Raw genomic sequence first — 16,768 nt, 5'->3', positions numbered from 1 at the left:
GGAGTACAACCCCATGGGCTTGTATGTATATACTGGTATAGAAAAAGTGATAAAATAATAACAGTATTCTCTCTGATATTCTGTTACAGTATTCTGTTACTCCGATTTTTAAAAAATGTTTTCTTTTTGCTTATCTGTATTACCTATTTAATTTATGAAAAACTTGAACTTGAATAATAAGGAAATATTTTAAAGATTAAACTTTAAGTTATATGTTTAAATTACTAAATTCTTATATATCTAATATTGAATTTTTTCTGATATTTCTCAAGTTAAGGTTTCTTTCAAGTTTAACTGATCGAATTTTTTTTTTGATCTAATTTTTAAAACTCTTTTTTTCTTTGTTTTTGGCTGCGTTGGGTCTTCGTTGCTGCACGCAGGCTTTCTCTAGTTGCAGCAAACGGGGGCTACCCTTTGTTGCGGTGTGCGGGCTTTTCTCATTGCTATGGATTCTCTTGTTGCAGAGCACGGGCTCTAGGTGCACAGGCTTCAGTAGTTGTGGCGCACGGGCTCTAGAGCGCAGGCTTAGTAGTTGTGGAGCTCAGGCGTAGTTGCTCCGTGGCACATGGGATGCTCCCGGACCAGGGCTTGAACGCATGTCCCTTGCATTGGTGGGCGGATTCCCAACCACTGTGCCACCACAGAAGCCCTAAAACAATATTTATGTCAAGGAAGTCTTGTGTTTTACATAAACAGTATTTCCTATGGCTGTCAATTTTGCCTCTACCTCTTTATTATGACCAATATATTTTTCTCTCTGACATCTGATATTTTAATAATACTGGAAGGAGAAAGAGAAGCAATTAGAACAGAGGCCAGGATTGTACTTCTCCAGAGGCTGACTGAGGCAGAAAAAGTCACCTGTGGGAATGTGGGCTTTTTCTTTTTTTTTGGTAATAACTTTATTGAGGTGTGGTTCACATACCATATAATTCACCCATTTAAAGTGAACAATTAAATGTTTTTTTAGTATAGCCAGAGAATTGTGCAACCATCACCACAATCAATTTTAGAATATTTTCATCACTCCAAATAACAATCCCATACTCTTAGTAGTCAACCTCCATTTCCTCCAATTCTTTCAGCTCTAGGCAACCACTCTATAGATTTGACTATTCTGGCTGGACATTTCATATAAATGGAACCATACAATATGTGGTCCTTTGTGACTGGCTTCTTCAATTTAGCCTAATAGTTTCAAGGTTCATCCATGTTGTAGCATGTATAAGTTTCTTTTTTACTGCTGAATAATATTCCACTGAATGATTATACCACATTTTATTTGTCCATTCATTGGCTCATAGATTTGTATTGTTAGCACTTTTGGGCTACTATCAGTAATACTACTATGAAAATTTGTGTACAAGTTTTTGTGTGGAATGTAGGTAGTATTTTGATTGCCAATTCAATCTCTTTTCTTGTTACATGTCTGTTCAGATTTTCTATTTCTTTCTGAGTCATTTTTTGGTAGTTTGTACCTTTTTAGGAGTTTGTCTGTTTCATCTAAGTTATCCAATTTGTTGGGAACATGGGCTTTTGAAAAATATTTGGAGTATAAAGGGGAAGACAGGAGAATAGTGCAAGATTGTATAGCAGCCCTGAAATCCCTCTTGTAATTCCTGAAGTCTTTAATAAAGTGACTGAACTCACAAAATCTTGAGTGTGACTTGATTTTTTTGTGAATAGAAATAACAACAATAACCAAAATCAGAAACAAAAGCAACAACAAAACAGAGATCAAAGCAATTTTAAATTGAGCTGAGTTAATTAACAAGAATGCCTTTGCCATATATTCTGGATTCAAGCAGCTGGTTCTGTTTGCTCAGTTGTTTAACTAAAATTTGTACTCAACAGTGTTATAGGAAATAAAGTTGGGATGCCAGAAATACCTTAGTATGATGTGAAAGAAGGAATTCAAAGGCTTAGGGAGATGAGAATGTTGAAGTGGATTTATCACGTGCAACTGATTTGTCCAACCCACAACCAGGTCCTCTGAGAGGGCCTACAAAATATTCCCTTCATTACGGCAATAAAGAATAAATTGGTGAATATAAATCAGCATCCTTGAAAAGCACTGTATTGGTGGCAGGGAACAAAGACAGGAAATGCAACCACTGAAATAGGGTGGTTGAGGCAGAGGCTGAGTAATAGTAGCCCTTAGTCACTAGACAGCAATGGGTGTGGGTGGGTGGCAAAACCCAAATGTTTGTCAGAATGGCTTGACCACATGGATCTTTGGTGGTGGCTAATTGATTATGGTGTCTCTAGGACTGAAACAAATTACAGCTCTCTAAAATTGTTCCCGATTTGTATAATCTAGAATCTTCCATTTTTGGTGAACAGAGACTGAGTCATCATGTTACAGTATATGGGATCCTCTTCCAATTCCCAGCCTCTGGTCAATCCCCAGATCTACAGCCCTTTCAACACTCTAGTTGGATTGGTCCATTTGATCTAGCTTGAGCTCTGGTTGATAGATGAAGATATTTAAGAGAAAATGTCCTCCTAATCCAGTACTGGGCAGGAAAAAGGAACTTTTGGGCCAAAGGCTACCTCAGGGTCATTAAGACATGCCAATCCCACTGGACCATATGCAGTTTATAAGAACTTTTCAACTGGGGTGTTGAATCTACTCAGATTTGTAAAACTTGTCTCTAAGTTACCTCCTGATTCTAATTGCTGTCACAGTTTTCCCTGATTGTTTTGATTGATGTAATACAATCTGTAAACTAATAGTAGGAATAGTTGGTCACTTTTTGGAGGCTTATCTGTTACAGGCTTGTGGTTTCAAGACTCTTTCAATAAGCCCACCTCAACATCTGACACAGTAGTTTGTACATAGTAGGTGATCAGTAATTGTTTGTTAGTTCATTATCTCGTTAAGACAGGACCATAATTAAATCTTCTCAGACAACCAAGAACTTGCCTTAGCTTCAAAATAAGATACATTTTTTTCTTATTATAAAAATAATGCAGTGTTACTGTTGAAAATTTGGGAAATAAAAGGAAAACTAAAGGAGAAAATAACAACTCACATAACACACTCAGAAATAATTACTGTTAAGTTTTTGGGATATACTTTGTTTTAGTCTTTGCTACCTGCTTATCCCAAACACAAACTCAGACAGATCATACTATGTACTTAGGTCTATATCTGTGATTTCTGACAATAGGGACCGGTTTCCATGAAATAACAGTCCATCACACAGATATACTTTAATTTTTAAAAATGTATTATTCTATTGTTAAATGGAAAGTTGCCCTGATTTAAAAAAATTATGGGTAACAAACATCTTTGGGCATAAATCTTGTCCACCTTTTAATATTTCTGTAAGATAAAACTCTAGAAGGAGAATTAGCTGGTCAAAGGATTTAAATATACTTAAGAACTTGACGAATATTGCAACATCATTTCCCAGTTTGTATCTATTAACACTCCTAGAATTATGGTATTTCGCTAACTGTTCCTTCATTAGTAATTAGCGTCTTTTTTCTTTTAATTCTTTGCTAATTTGGTAGATAAAAGTGGAAACTTACTGTATCATTTACCTATTGTTATGTAACAAACAACCCCAAAGTTTAGTATGTTCAAACAATGTTTTGTTATTTCTTATGATTCTATGGGCTGGCAAGTCGGGGTTATGTGGTTCTTCTCCTGGTCTTACTTAGGTCATTTATGCATCTGTAGTCCTGTGACAGCTTGCTGGAGCTGAAGGGGCTAAGATGGCCTCACTCAAATGTCTGGAAGTGATTTCTAGCTGTTGGCCGAGTCGCCTTTTTTCTTCCCATCATGGTCCCTTATCTTGAAAGATATGTTAGACTGAGCTTCTTCACAGTCTCAGGGTTCCAATGCAGTGGCAAGATTGAAAACGGAGGCCCCACAAGGCCTAAGCTCCAGAACTAGCACAAAGTAATTTCTACCACATTCTTTTTTTTTTTTTTTTTGCGTAACGCGGGCCTCTCACTGTTGTGGCCTCTCCCGTTGCAGAGCACAGGCTCCGGATGCGCAGGCTCAGCGGCCATGGCTCACGGGCCCAGCCGCTCCGCGGCATGTGGGATCTTCCCGGACCGGGACACGAACCCGTGTCCCCTGCATCGGCAGGCGGACTCTCAACCACTGCGCCACCAGGGAAGCCCTCTACCACATTCTTTTGATCAAAGTAAGTCATAAGGCTATCCCAGCTTCAAGGGGTAGGGAAATAGATTGCATTTCTTCATGAAAGGAGTATCAAAGTCATACTGCAAAGGACCATAGGTTCAGAGAGGTGTGATTCATTGGGGGGGGGCATTATCATCACTCTTTATCACCTGTTATTCAATTTGATTATTTTCAATTGTGAATGAGGTTATTTTCTAGCCATTTGCATTTCTTCTTTTCTAGATTGTCCTTTGGCCATTTTTATATCATGTTTTAGGGTTATCTTACCAATTTTCAAGAACTCATATATTATGGATATTAATTTTAGTTTATCATATTTGTTGCAGATATTTTTCTCAATTTGTTGATTTACTTTTCATGTTGTGTATATATTTTTCTTTGTTGTTTAAAAAATTACTTTTAAATTTAAGAAACTTTTATTCACTAGAAAATCAGATACCTATATTTTCTATGTGGTTTGATTATGTTTGTTTAATCTATTGAAGTTTATTTTGGTGCATGATATGGTAATAGTTTAATATGATTTTCTTATATAGCTGTCAATATAGCTGTCAATATAGTGTAGCTACTCTACACTTCTTACGGAAAAATTCATACTTTCCCAACTGATTTGTAATACCTACTCAGCCATATGGTAAATACTCATGCATTCCAGAGTTTCGATCTTGTATTAGTTTTTTGTTTTATTGCTCTCTCTATAAGTCTTTTCCAAATAATTCATTATTTCAATTATTTGAGATTTATAAATAGCTTTAATATCTAGAAGAACAAGCCCACTATCATTTCTCTTCAAAAGTTTTCTTGGCTATTTTTCACCTGTTTATTCTTCCAGATGATCTTCAGAAATATATTGTCAAATTAAAATCAATCATCATGAGATTACAATCAGCACTGCATTACCCTTCCTTTGGGAAGAATGGCCATTTTTACAAGATTGTCTGCCTAATTAGGGACATGGTATCCAAGTCTTCTTTCTCTTAGTAAAAGAATCTTTATATATATATATAAAGAATCTTTATATATATATATATATATACATATATATATATATACATATATATATATATATATATATACACCAAACATTTCTTATTACTTCTAGGGTATATATTCCAAACATTTCTTATTACTTCTAGGATATTATTTTAGGCTGTGTTATTGTATTTTCATTATATTTCTAGCTGCTTATAACCTAAAGTATTGATTTCTTGATATTTATCCTGTATCCAGCCGTTTTTTGAATGTGCTTATTAACTATAATAGTTTTCCTATTGATTCTCTTGCCTTAACTCAGTGTACAATCTTAACGTCTGCAAATAACAAAAATTCTTTCTTCTGCCTGCCAAGAGTCATACCTCTTTTTTTTGGTTTTAACATCTTATTGTACTGGCCAGAAATACCAAAACAATATTAGATAGAATTGGTCTGGTTTTGCAAGCAATATAGCAAAGAGGGGGCTTCCCTGGTGGTGCAGTGCTTGAGTTCGCCTGCCAATGCAGAGGACAGGGGTTCGAGCCCTGGTCTGGGAAGATCCCACATGCTACGAAGCAGCTAAACCCGTGCACCACAACTACTGAGCCTGCGCTCTAGAGCCTGCGAGCCGCAACTACTGAGCCCACATGCCACAACTACTGAAGCCCGTGCCTAGAGCCCATGCTCCGCAACAAGCCACCGCAATGAGAAGCCCACGCACTGCAATGAAGAGTAGCCCCCGCTGGGGCTTCCCTGGTGGCTCAGCGGTTAAGAATCTGCCTGACAATGCAGGGGACATGGGTTCGAGTCCTGCTCCTGGAAGATCTCACATGCCATGGAGCAACTAAGCCCATGCGCCACAACTACTGAGCCTGCGCTCTAGAGCCCACGAGCCACAACTATTGAGCCTGCGAGCTACAACTGCTGAAGCCTGCATGCCTAGAGCCTGTGCTCCGCAACAAGAGAAGCCACTGCAATGTGAAGCCTGTGCACCGCAATGAAGAGTAGCCCCTGCTCGCCACAACTAGAGAAAGCCTGCGTGCAGCAACGAAGACCCAATGCGGTCAAAAATAAATAAATAAAATAAATTTAAAAATATATATATAGCAAAGAGGTTTTGTAACCAGAAGGTCATTCCAATGTTTCAAATTTTATGCTGCAATAAGTAATATGCATGTAATGTGTAATATGCTCTGTTTTGCCAGTCCCAAGGTTGTCTATGTCATTTTACTAATGCTTCTTTTTTATTATTCCTCTGAGTATATGGTGCAGCATATTCACAAATTCTTTGTGAGAAAGCTCTACAGTAACATGAAAAGAATTAGTAATTATTTCCTTATTTTTCTCTTCTTTCCTTTTCCTTTCATTTCTCTATTTCCTGTTTATCAAAACTTCTCATGTTTGTGATTTTCCCTGTGTCATTTCCAAATTTTCCACGTGTTTAACTATGAAGTGTGGAATGGATCCCCTCTTTTGGAAAGGCGTTAAATCTTGTGACTACTTGGAAGGATTAGTTCACAGTTCTTACTAGTCATAATTTCAGTGTTTTGCTTGCTTTTAGTGTGCACTGCTCAGCCTTTTATTTGTTATGGAAATTAGGTCTTTATCTGACATAAAGTCACATCTGGTTCAACTGACATTTACTTTCCAGTGGCAAACAGGCTCATTACCAAAAAGTCCTCCCTAATCCTTCCGTCCCTCTTTCACGCCACTTCTCTATTACTCTTCACAGCAAAACTTTCCAAAAGGTTCACCCATGTTGTAGCATGTATCAGAATTTCATTCCTTTTTATGTTCAAACAATATTTTATATACATTATATAATATTTGCACGTACTTATATATATCTGTCACGTTTTATTTATCCATTCATCTGCTGATGGACATTTGCATACCTTACTTCTTCACTTCATTCAGGTCTCTGCTCAAATGTTCTCTTTTTATACAGCCTTCCCTGACTACCCTGTCTGAAAGAGTACCCTTCTCTGAATGATTCTGTCTCCTTACCCTCTCATTTTCTTTACAGACACACGCAACCCTGTATTTTATTGATTGATTGATTCATTCATTCATAGTTATCTCATTCACCAGCATAAAGGCTCTATGAGGACAAGGACTTGGACTGATGTGTTTACTCGTGTCTCTAGCACCTTGATCAAAGACGGACCCACGAAGTTGCTCCATCATAGGTGTTAAACGAGTGATTGAGTTCACCTGCATGTTTTCCATTCTCACTTATAATCCTTCTTTTTCATTTCACTCTGAGGAGAAAATGCATTTCCAGTCTCTCGTCTTTGGGGGGAAGTTTTCTACCACTGGTGGCTCTTTATCGACTGGCAGGCTTTTGGTTTTTTTAAAAAAATATTTATTTATTTAGGCTGCACTGGGTCTTAGTTGCAGCACGTGGGATCTTCATTGCAGCGTGTGGGATCTTTTTTATTTGCGGCATGCGGGCTTCTTACTTGTGGCATGTGGGACCTAGTCCCCAGACCAGGGATCCAACCCAGGCCCCCTGCATTGGGAGCATGGAGTTTTACCCACTGGACCACCAGGGAAGTCCTGACAGGCATTTGATTTTGAAAGACTTTTGATGCGTCCATTAAACTTTTGGACAAATACTAGATTTGAGCTGCAGAGTCTACCTGGTCTTTGATTTCTTTAGTTTGTGCTTTTACTTGGTTTTGTTTGTGCTTCTTTATTAATCCCAGGCTAGATAATAGCTTCATGTTTTCTATGTGCCAAAGTAAAATGATTTTTACATTTTCCACTAGAAATATATTTACAAAAATAAAACCTTACAGAAATTGCTTACATAAGACTGTACTAGTCTTAGTTAAGTTGCCTTAGGCCCTGTTATAGCAAGTGCTTTCTCTTACCTGAAGAATCCTAGGAAAGAATGTGTATATTTACATCCTACTTCATTCTAGAGAAGGATTTGAGGCAGAGTATACTTGCAATCAGAGAAAATTAGTAAACTGGGGTAAGGCAAAAATAAGGTTTCAAAAAGTGAAGTAAATATTTGCCCCCAGTCATTACATTAAAATCTGAATAAAGAGAAGTCTGCAATAGGAATTTTTTTTGGAATTGAAAAAGTGCCATATGAGTGTTTCAATTACAGGAAAAGGACAATGACAGAAATGAATCTATTTGTGCTCTTATAGATTAAGCCAAGATTAGACTAATTTTTTTTAATTGCTTGATAAATATTGAGACTTTGAATGGATTTTTAGGTATTTTTACTTATTTTATGTGGATCAATTGATAATATTTTTATTAGCCTTCTGAGAATGAGCATTCTAAATATTCTGAATGTCACCTCTGGATCTGGTATTATTTTATTGTTCTGTACTAACGTTTGAAATTCTGTTGTATGTCTTTACTGAGAGCTTTCTTTGGGCCTAATTTTTTTGCTATTGCTCTATTTATGGATCGAGGTAACATAGAAATCAAAAGAAAATTCAATGAACAAACCATAACGTCAGGAGTGTTTGCAATGCATTCAGTTCAACCATCATGTGTCAGATACTTGCTGAATGAGTCATGAACTCAAGTGTGTCTACAGACCAAGCAGATAAATTAGTGAAGCAGGCCAGGTGTATGGAAAATCAATTACCAGAAATGTAATCAAGCCTTCTTTGTTTTTACTGAAATACAGGGTAAAGAGATAAAACATAATAAACACAGATAGACTAATGGTGATCATATGTTACTATATACATGGGGAATGCAAATTGAAAATAGAGAGAGCTAACTATTAATTGTTTTCTTTCATGTTTCATTACTCTTTTGATTTGGAACTGGAAAGCAGGTACCTTAACTTCTGTGAAAACATGAAGTGTCAGGTCTTATATTTCACATTGTGAGGTGCAGGGTAGAATTCAGCCTTTAATCTTCTAACTGATTTTGATATTTAATTAAATTCAGATTCATAACAGAAAGAAGTTCTTCATAAAATGATAGCTCATTTGAACATGGATAGGATCCTTGCACAGTGTTTTTATATTTAGGATAAATAAATGTCATTATTTCACTTTCAGTATTATATTGTGCTACAGTTCAATAACTTCTCTTTGGAGCTCCCAATTCATACTATCAATACTAGTTGGGGAAGATGAACTGAACAAAGCTAGTTTATTTTCATAAAGTTTCAGATCAAGAAAATACATTTGGAATCTGGGATTTTATTTCACACTTTTGGGAATGTAAAGCTGGCTATGGCTTTGACTTCTGTTAATAAAGGAAAGTAGCTGAGATTATTCTCTGACAAATGAAACTCCTAAAGATTCATTTTTCTATGATTAATGAACAAAACAAATTTCTCCATTTGATAATGCCCTTGGTGAGAAATATTCAAAATATTTAGAAGGGTCATAGTGTCAAGTCCTTGATCGAATTTTTGCTGCTAAATTGAGATAGGCATGTTTCCTTGGGTAATGTGATATCATCATTGAAAGAAATAATTCAACACCCATTCATGACTTTAAAAAACATCTCAGGAAACTAGGAAACTATTGAAGCAATACAGCACTTCTTGCCCCCACAGTTCTCTGATAACATTTATGTGATGTCGGTGACATGATTACATATTAACAATGCATCATCCATCCTGCTGCCCATGACTCTTTCAGATGTTCTAACTGTGCTTTGTTGATGACGATCACAAATGCAAGTCTTAGAGTATGCAGGAAAATGTGAACGAGCCATTTTCTGGTCATGTTAAATTTACCACCCAGAATTTTATAGTACAAAGGTGGAACAGCACATGAATTAACCATGTCTTCTCTTGAACCCTTCAGGCCATCATCACTGCATTCCTAGAATTCAACCTCTCTCAATTTTGACTATACCCCTGCAGTATACTCACAGTCACCAGAGGGGAGGAGAGTGGAGGATAGCCAAGGGCTGAGTGACAAGAATAGTCCCATTTACACAAGGAATGTCTGTCTCTAGATCCACGTGGCCTGAGTCTGATCTAGGAGAGCACAGAGTCACCACATTGATCAGAGGCAAGAGAGGACATGGATATAGCATTGGCATTGTAGAGTGATGGCCTCAGAAGCCCTTGAGGACACAGGCACGGCCTCCCTTCGAGGGTCACCAACACCTTTAGAGGCTACAGGGGAAGGGGATCACCTTGGGTGCCAGCTGGGGGATGCACATGGTAATGGGTGCCTGCCGTCAACCCTTTCACTTTCAGGTCCTGTAGACTGGAAGCAGCATTGCCCAAGGGTTGGTGGTGGACCATTGGTAGCTTAGAGATACTTGTGTGATATGAGCGAGAGCCACTCCAAATCAGTGAGTCAGCACCAATCTTGTGCACTTTCATGAAAGAAATACCACGCTGGCTGGTGGCAGCACTGTTCTCACCAGACTGCTCTCCTGGAACCAGGACCTCAAGACCAGCCCACACATTTGATTTCCAGAGCTCTTTGGGGCAACTGGTCGACCTCGTGCAAGGGGTAGGGTAGTGATTCAAAAAGTAATTGGAAGGGAGGAATGACAACCGGTGACTGGGCAAAGCTGGGAAGCACTGCTGGTTGGGCAGTGCTTCCCAGCTGCCTGGGAAGCACTGCTGGTTGGGCCAGTACCAGTGCCAGAGGGGAACTTAGAAAGTCTCCAGGAAGGCAGCCCTAAGGCCCAGGGCCTCTTATATTTAATTCATAGTCTTTTATAAAATCCCCAAATGTAAATGGTTTGGTGTCAGGCAATTAAATTAATATGTAACTGTATCTCATAGCAGCATTGCTGACTTTATTCACATTCAAAATAAATCCTATTGGAATTGCACTCCTTTTCTAGTTTACTCAATGTTTCATCACACAGTATATTGGTTAAGAGCACAGATTCTTAAACTAGAAGGGTTGGCTAGATGGAAACCCCAGCTCTTCTACCTACTGGCTCTGTGACTTTGGGTGAGTTCGTTAACCTGTGTTCCAGCTTCCTCATCTATACTAGGAAAAGTAATAGTACCTATCTCATAAAGTTGTATTGATTATTAAATGTGTGAATACATGTAAATACCTAGAACCCTGCCAGTTGCACAATATGCACTCTGTGTGTGCTACTATTGTCATATGCCAGGGATTCCCAGTAGAAGTGAGTTTGCCCTTCAGGGACATTTTGCAATGTTTGGAGATAGTTTTGGTTGTGTGTATGTGTGTAGAAGCGTGCAGGAAGTGCCACTGGCATCTAATGGGTAGAGGCCAGGGATGCTGCTAAACATTCTACAATGCACAGGACAGTCCCGCAGCAAAGAATTATTTGGCCCCAAGTGTCATCAGTGCCAAGGTTGAGAAACCCTGTTGTATACTACTGACAGTTCTTACTGTGGTCTGTTTCATAACGGTGTCTTCAGTTGTATACTTTTGACATAGGTATACTTGTTTTGCAAAATAATCGTGAAATATGCTCTCTCTCATTTATCTTGAAGTAGGCTACCCTCTTAATCTGTCGTAGAGATAGTGGGTACAAGAATTATTTACTGATCCTCCTTATTCTATTACAAGTGCAACAGAGCAAGTACAGTAACAATTGCAAACCAACAACTGGCTTCAGTGACTGAGAGAAAATAGAGAGTGATAAGGTGACAGGGTGGCAGAGAACTGGCCTTGGGCCCTTGAAGCACTCAAATCTAGAAAGAAACCACTTCCTTTCTTTCCTGCCCCCTCCCTCTTATGTGCCAGAGGGCAAAGGGTCAGTTATTGTTTGAATGGGGGCAAGGCGGTGGAAGGAAAACGTGAACCCATGGACAAAAACTCCATCAGTTGATATTTCAAATATGTTTACTCTGTTCCACACAATTGCAAAAAGAATCATGAGAGTGAATTATAACAACAACCAAAACTTTTTATGTGTTTCAAAAGGTTGGGCACATTTCCGGAAATACTTTGAAACTGAACGGAGCCTCCTTACAGGGCAGAAGGTTCCCTATGTCCTCCACATTCAAAGTGTGGCCCACAGGCCAGCAGCCACCGCCCAGAGCCACACCCTGGACCTGCTGAATCCGAATCTGCATTTTAACAAAACCTCTGGGTGATACATACGGACATGAAAATTTGAGAAGCGCTGGAATGTTCTCTCTGTCCCTGGCACATATGGTGTGCAGCTCAGCTTTTAATTCAGGATTGGGCCTATTAATAGGCTAAAGGTGACAGGGGGAAGCATTTTTAATCAATGAGAAAGGGATTTCCCCTTCCATTAAGTAATTTCTTACCATTGAACTTATTTATAGATTCTCAAATGATCTGATTCTATAAGATATGATCTTTTCATTAAACCGATGTTATGGTTAATGATATGTGTCATATTCGCAATTTAAAAGTTACTAATGAAGAGTATCAACACTTTGAGAAGGTAACAAAGTGTGTTCTGCCATCTTTGTAACTTGCAGACCAGAGAACCACACTTGCATTCCAGCTATGGCATTCTCTATTTCTGATCTCTGTGATGTGTACTTATTTGCATAAATCTAGATATGATAACTCTAATCTCCTACACATTTAGCTGACTGTCACAGGCTGAAAACGAAAGGGAAGTTACAATAAAATTGAACGGTGTTAGAAGAAAAGGACACATCACTTCAATTAGGCTCATTCCCTTACCAAATAAATAGGACTTGTAGACCAGGAGACTGAAAATCGTGTCTCCATCAAAAACCCCAGTGTGAGCAACAGAAGTGGGGGCTGCCCCTACATGTCTGGGGGCTATTTGAGCCATCACCAGATGCCTGCTTCTGATTTTCACTGCCTTCATTTTTTTATCCTGTCCCCACTGCAGGAAAGGAGCAAAGAGTGGGTATCTCATTCTCTGGCAAGGGGGCTAAAGGGTGGGGTGTGCAAATGATGCAAAGCTCTATGAGCTGCATATTCAAAATCGCTCGCCAAATCTACCATTGCTGTCACTTTCTCCCCTACAGTTCCTGCTAAGTCCCCCTAGCCTTTCACTCATGCTGCCTACCGAAACTACAGTAGCTCCCAGAGAGCTTGCTGCAACTGTAAAACCTGAGGCAGAGAGAGAACTCTGGCTTTCTAGCCAGAAAACAAAGACATTCCCCTGGCCTTCCATATTGGGCGATTTCCAAAGTACTGTAATCTGTGTGCCTTGGAAATAGTCGAGTGTTTTGGGCTGCAAGCCACCAGTAGAAATAAATTTCAACTTTATCTGCTGCTGGTGAAAGATAATGAGCATTTTCTTATGAAATTTTGGGCCTCTCTCTCCCCAGTAGCTTATGCACTTCTATTGTGCCAGCTTCCATATACCGTCATTATCATTATTAGACACAACAACATCTAAAATGCCATCAAATAACTCTCATCTCAAATTGCCTTCCTGAAGTGAACCGAGGAGATTCTGGCAGGCATAAATGCAGAAATGTACACTGCAATTGGCTGAGTGTTGTATCAGACCAAAAAATGAAATGAGGAACATATCAAGCTTGAAAGTTCATCTGAAGCTTCTAGATAATCCTGCCACTGTTCCAATTTAAGTAGTCTCTCTTGAAACATTGGATCTCATTAGGCTTTCAGCTCTCAAGCCCCAGGATGCATTGCATTTAATTAACTCTTCCTGGCATAAAAGTTCTCAGATGCTCTAAGCTCTGGTAGACAAATAAAATTCCCTCAAAGGTAATCTCAGAAACCCCTTGAGATACATATATCTTTTCAATGTCATTTATCTTTCAGTATGCAAACTCAGACCCTGGGGGAGGTGTGGGTGCAGAGACAGAGATGTCTGTAGACATCTGTCATAAAGCCAGTACGAAATCTGCTTGAGAGAGAAATTATCTTTATTGCTATCAAGTGGTTTCAAGCAAGATACATGCTCATCTTTAGATAGGATGGGGCATGGCTAAAGCTTATTGAAACCTTTCTGAAATAACAGAAATCTGGGATGAGTATGCCCAAGTTTTGGCATGTCAACTATTCATAGGATTTTAATCACCTCTTTGCTATGGGTTCTTTTCCTGGTTTGTCCATTTGACATTGTCACAGACTAGACTGTCATTTGAATGTGGGTTTTTTTAAAATAAGCAATGATAATAATAAGAAGCAACAGTGGTTATTTCTATCCTTTGAACCTTACTTCACAAGAGGCAAGAGATGAGAATACCCTATTTTCGACCAGGATCTCTACAGTAGAAGCTTCAGAGAAGAGTTAAAAATCTCCCGAAACAAATTCTCTTGTTTGAACACATTAATCAATCAGAGATTAAAGGGAAGAGGAGGGAAATAGGCAGTGAGATGGGGGTAGTGATGGAAAAGAGCATGACAGCAGCTTTTGAGATGCTGACAATGTTCCCTTTCTTGATCTGGGTGCAGGTATTACGGGTGTGTTTGGTTTGCACTTGTTATCAGTACATTTTTCTTGACGTATGTTTCCATAAAAAGTAACAAACAAACAACAAAACCAAACATGTAGTTTGTGAAGGTGGTCCAGCTACCTGGTGTTATGAAGGCAAAGCCATGGTAAGGGCCAGGGTAGGATAATGCCACTGGAAATGCAGAGAGGAGACATTAAAAGGGCCTGACCAGGCCAAGAGCCAGAGCTTCTAGAGGAAAGTTTGAGAGGCTGGAGGGGAGATGGGGATGGTAGCTAATGGTGGAGAGGGGCATAGTGAATCAGGATTCTAGAACTCGAAGGGAGTTGAAACAGGATCACCGAATATTGCTTAAAGGAGTTCCGCAGAAATTAACATTCATCTGGACAGCAGAGGAAGTATGGGTGGATTTCTTCTTCCCAATTCACAGAGTGTCAGAGATCCTACACAGGCTCTTGGATGTGACCCAACACTCATTTAGAAGGTGGAATTTTCAGTTACACAGAAAACATTAGTCCCCCAGATAGTATGTCCTCTGAGACTCCTTCTTGTTCATCTTGGCATCCCCTCAAGCACTTCCAAATGAGAAAGAGTCCCTTTTGGTTACCATTTGATTCACCTTCCCAGTCAAGGATCAGATCTTGTGGTCATCCATACCAAACCAGATGGTGGGATCAGCCTGCCAATTTTTCACTCAACAAACACTCATTGAGCACCTACGATGTGCCAGGACTGTTCTAGGTGCTGAGGAGACAATGAACAAAGCAGAGAAAATCCCTGCCCCTTGAAGGTTACACCATGTTGATGATGACTAATATACCATGGCTGAAGGGCTTATTTAATTTAGAGTTTTATAAGCAAAGAAAAACATCTGTTGAGAATCATCAAAATATCACAATAGCTAAAATATACACAAGTGTGTCAATGGTTAACCTAGGCATGTATACACATAAAAAGGATACCATATAGAGGCATATTCTTTGTTAACTGTCAGTCCAAGGAGAGTACATTTCATGGGGTCAAAAAGACCCATCTTTAAGGCTTAAGGTTTAAGACCTGTCCCTCTCTCTTGCTGGGTGTGGATGGGCAAACAATTTGCTTACCCTCTCTCTTGAGGTCCAAGTTTTCTCATTTATGGAATGAGAATAATTTAAGTACCTATATTCTAACGTTGTAATAAGGGTTAATATGTTTATCTTCGTTACTAACTCATGATAATTATATCGATAATTATTTAATAAATGGTAATGCATTCTGAATGCCCCAATACTTCCAAGTCTTCTAGCTTTCTTGAGCCCCTCTTTATATGAGTCCCATGTAAACTTTCTCAAGCTTCTCAAGCTCTCACCTCTATGTTGTGAGATGCCCAAGGTCTGTTGCAGCATTTATAAGGACTGTGGAGGCGGGGAGACTTACGGTTTCCTGGGCGTTTTTCTTTCTGAATTCCTACTCTATGCAAATTCTTGATTCACACTCCCTAGGCCATGATTTTGCTTCCTGAAACCTGTCCCTTGCACAGGCACCTCCGTTTCACCTTTGTTTTCTCCATGTGTCACTAAGATAAAGCTCTTGGGTACAGTAGACTGTGATTGAAGATTTAGAGACAACCAAGAGAACTCAGGGTATTACCCTCTTCATGAAGAATTCCTCACTGACCACCTTTCCTTCCCTAAGACTTGGCCTCATCCTTGACTTCTCATTATATCAGTCTTTATAACCAATCCATCAGGAAATCCTCTCGGCTTTACTTTCAAAATATATCAAGCACGAACCTTTAAAAAAAAACTGATGTTTTCCAAGTGCCTAAGACAATGTTTGGCATAAAGTAGGTGCTCAAAAATTATTTGTTGAGCAAAAAAATGTTCTTAGAACAGTGCCTGGCATGAAGAAATACACAAATTTAAACTTTTATTAATATGATTTTCTATGATCTGTAATTTAGCCTTTCAAGTGGTTACTATCAGGAGGAAGTTTCCTCTGTAGAAAACTGACCATCTTAAACCTCACACTTCAAGTCAATTAATTAGCACTTGGGTGTACCATCCCAGTCTTGCTTCCGCAGGACTGATCATCTTGAGTGTTTGGTAAAGGAAGTTTCTCAGGTTTGCAGAGGTGCAGAGGAGAAATCGAGCCCTTAGGGACCTCTCCCCTCCCCAATAAGTGGTAGGTCCTTTATGAAGATCAGCTTGAGACCACATGAAAGCCTCTCACTTTACCGCAAGCATCATGTCCATAGATTTAAATAGCATCAGGTCGATTGAGGAAAGGGACCATCTGAACTGTCAGGTGTTTGCAATTAGAAATAAAATTGCACAGCCAAG

Source organism: Pseudorca crassidens, chromosome X, assembly GCF_039906515.1.
Source record: "Pseudorca crassidens isolate mPseCra1 chromosome X, mPseCra1.hap1, whole genome shotgun sequence".
Taxonomy (NCBI): domain Eukaryota; kingdom Metazoa; phylum Chordata; class Mammalia; order Artiodactyla; family Delphinidae; genus Pseudorca; species Pseudorca crassidens.
Note: the sequence above shows the minus strand (reverse complement) of the source record.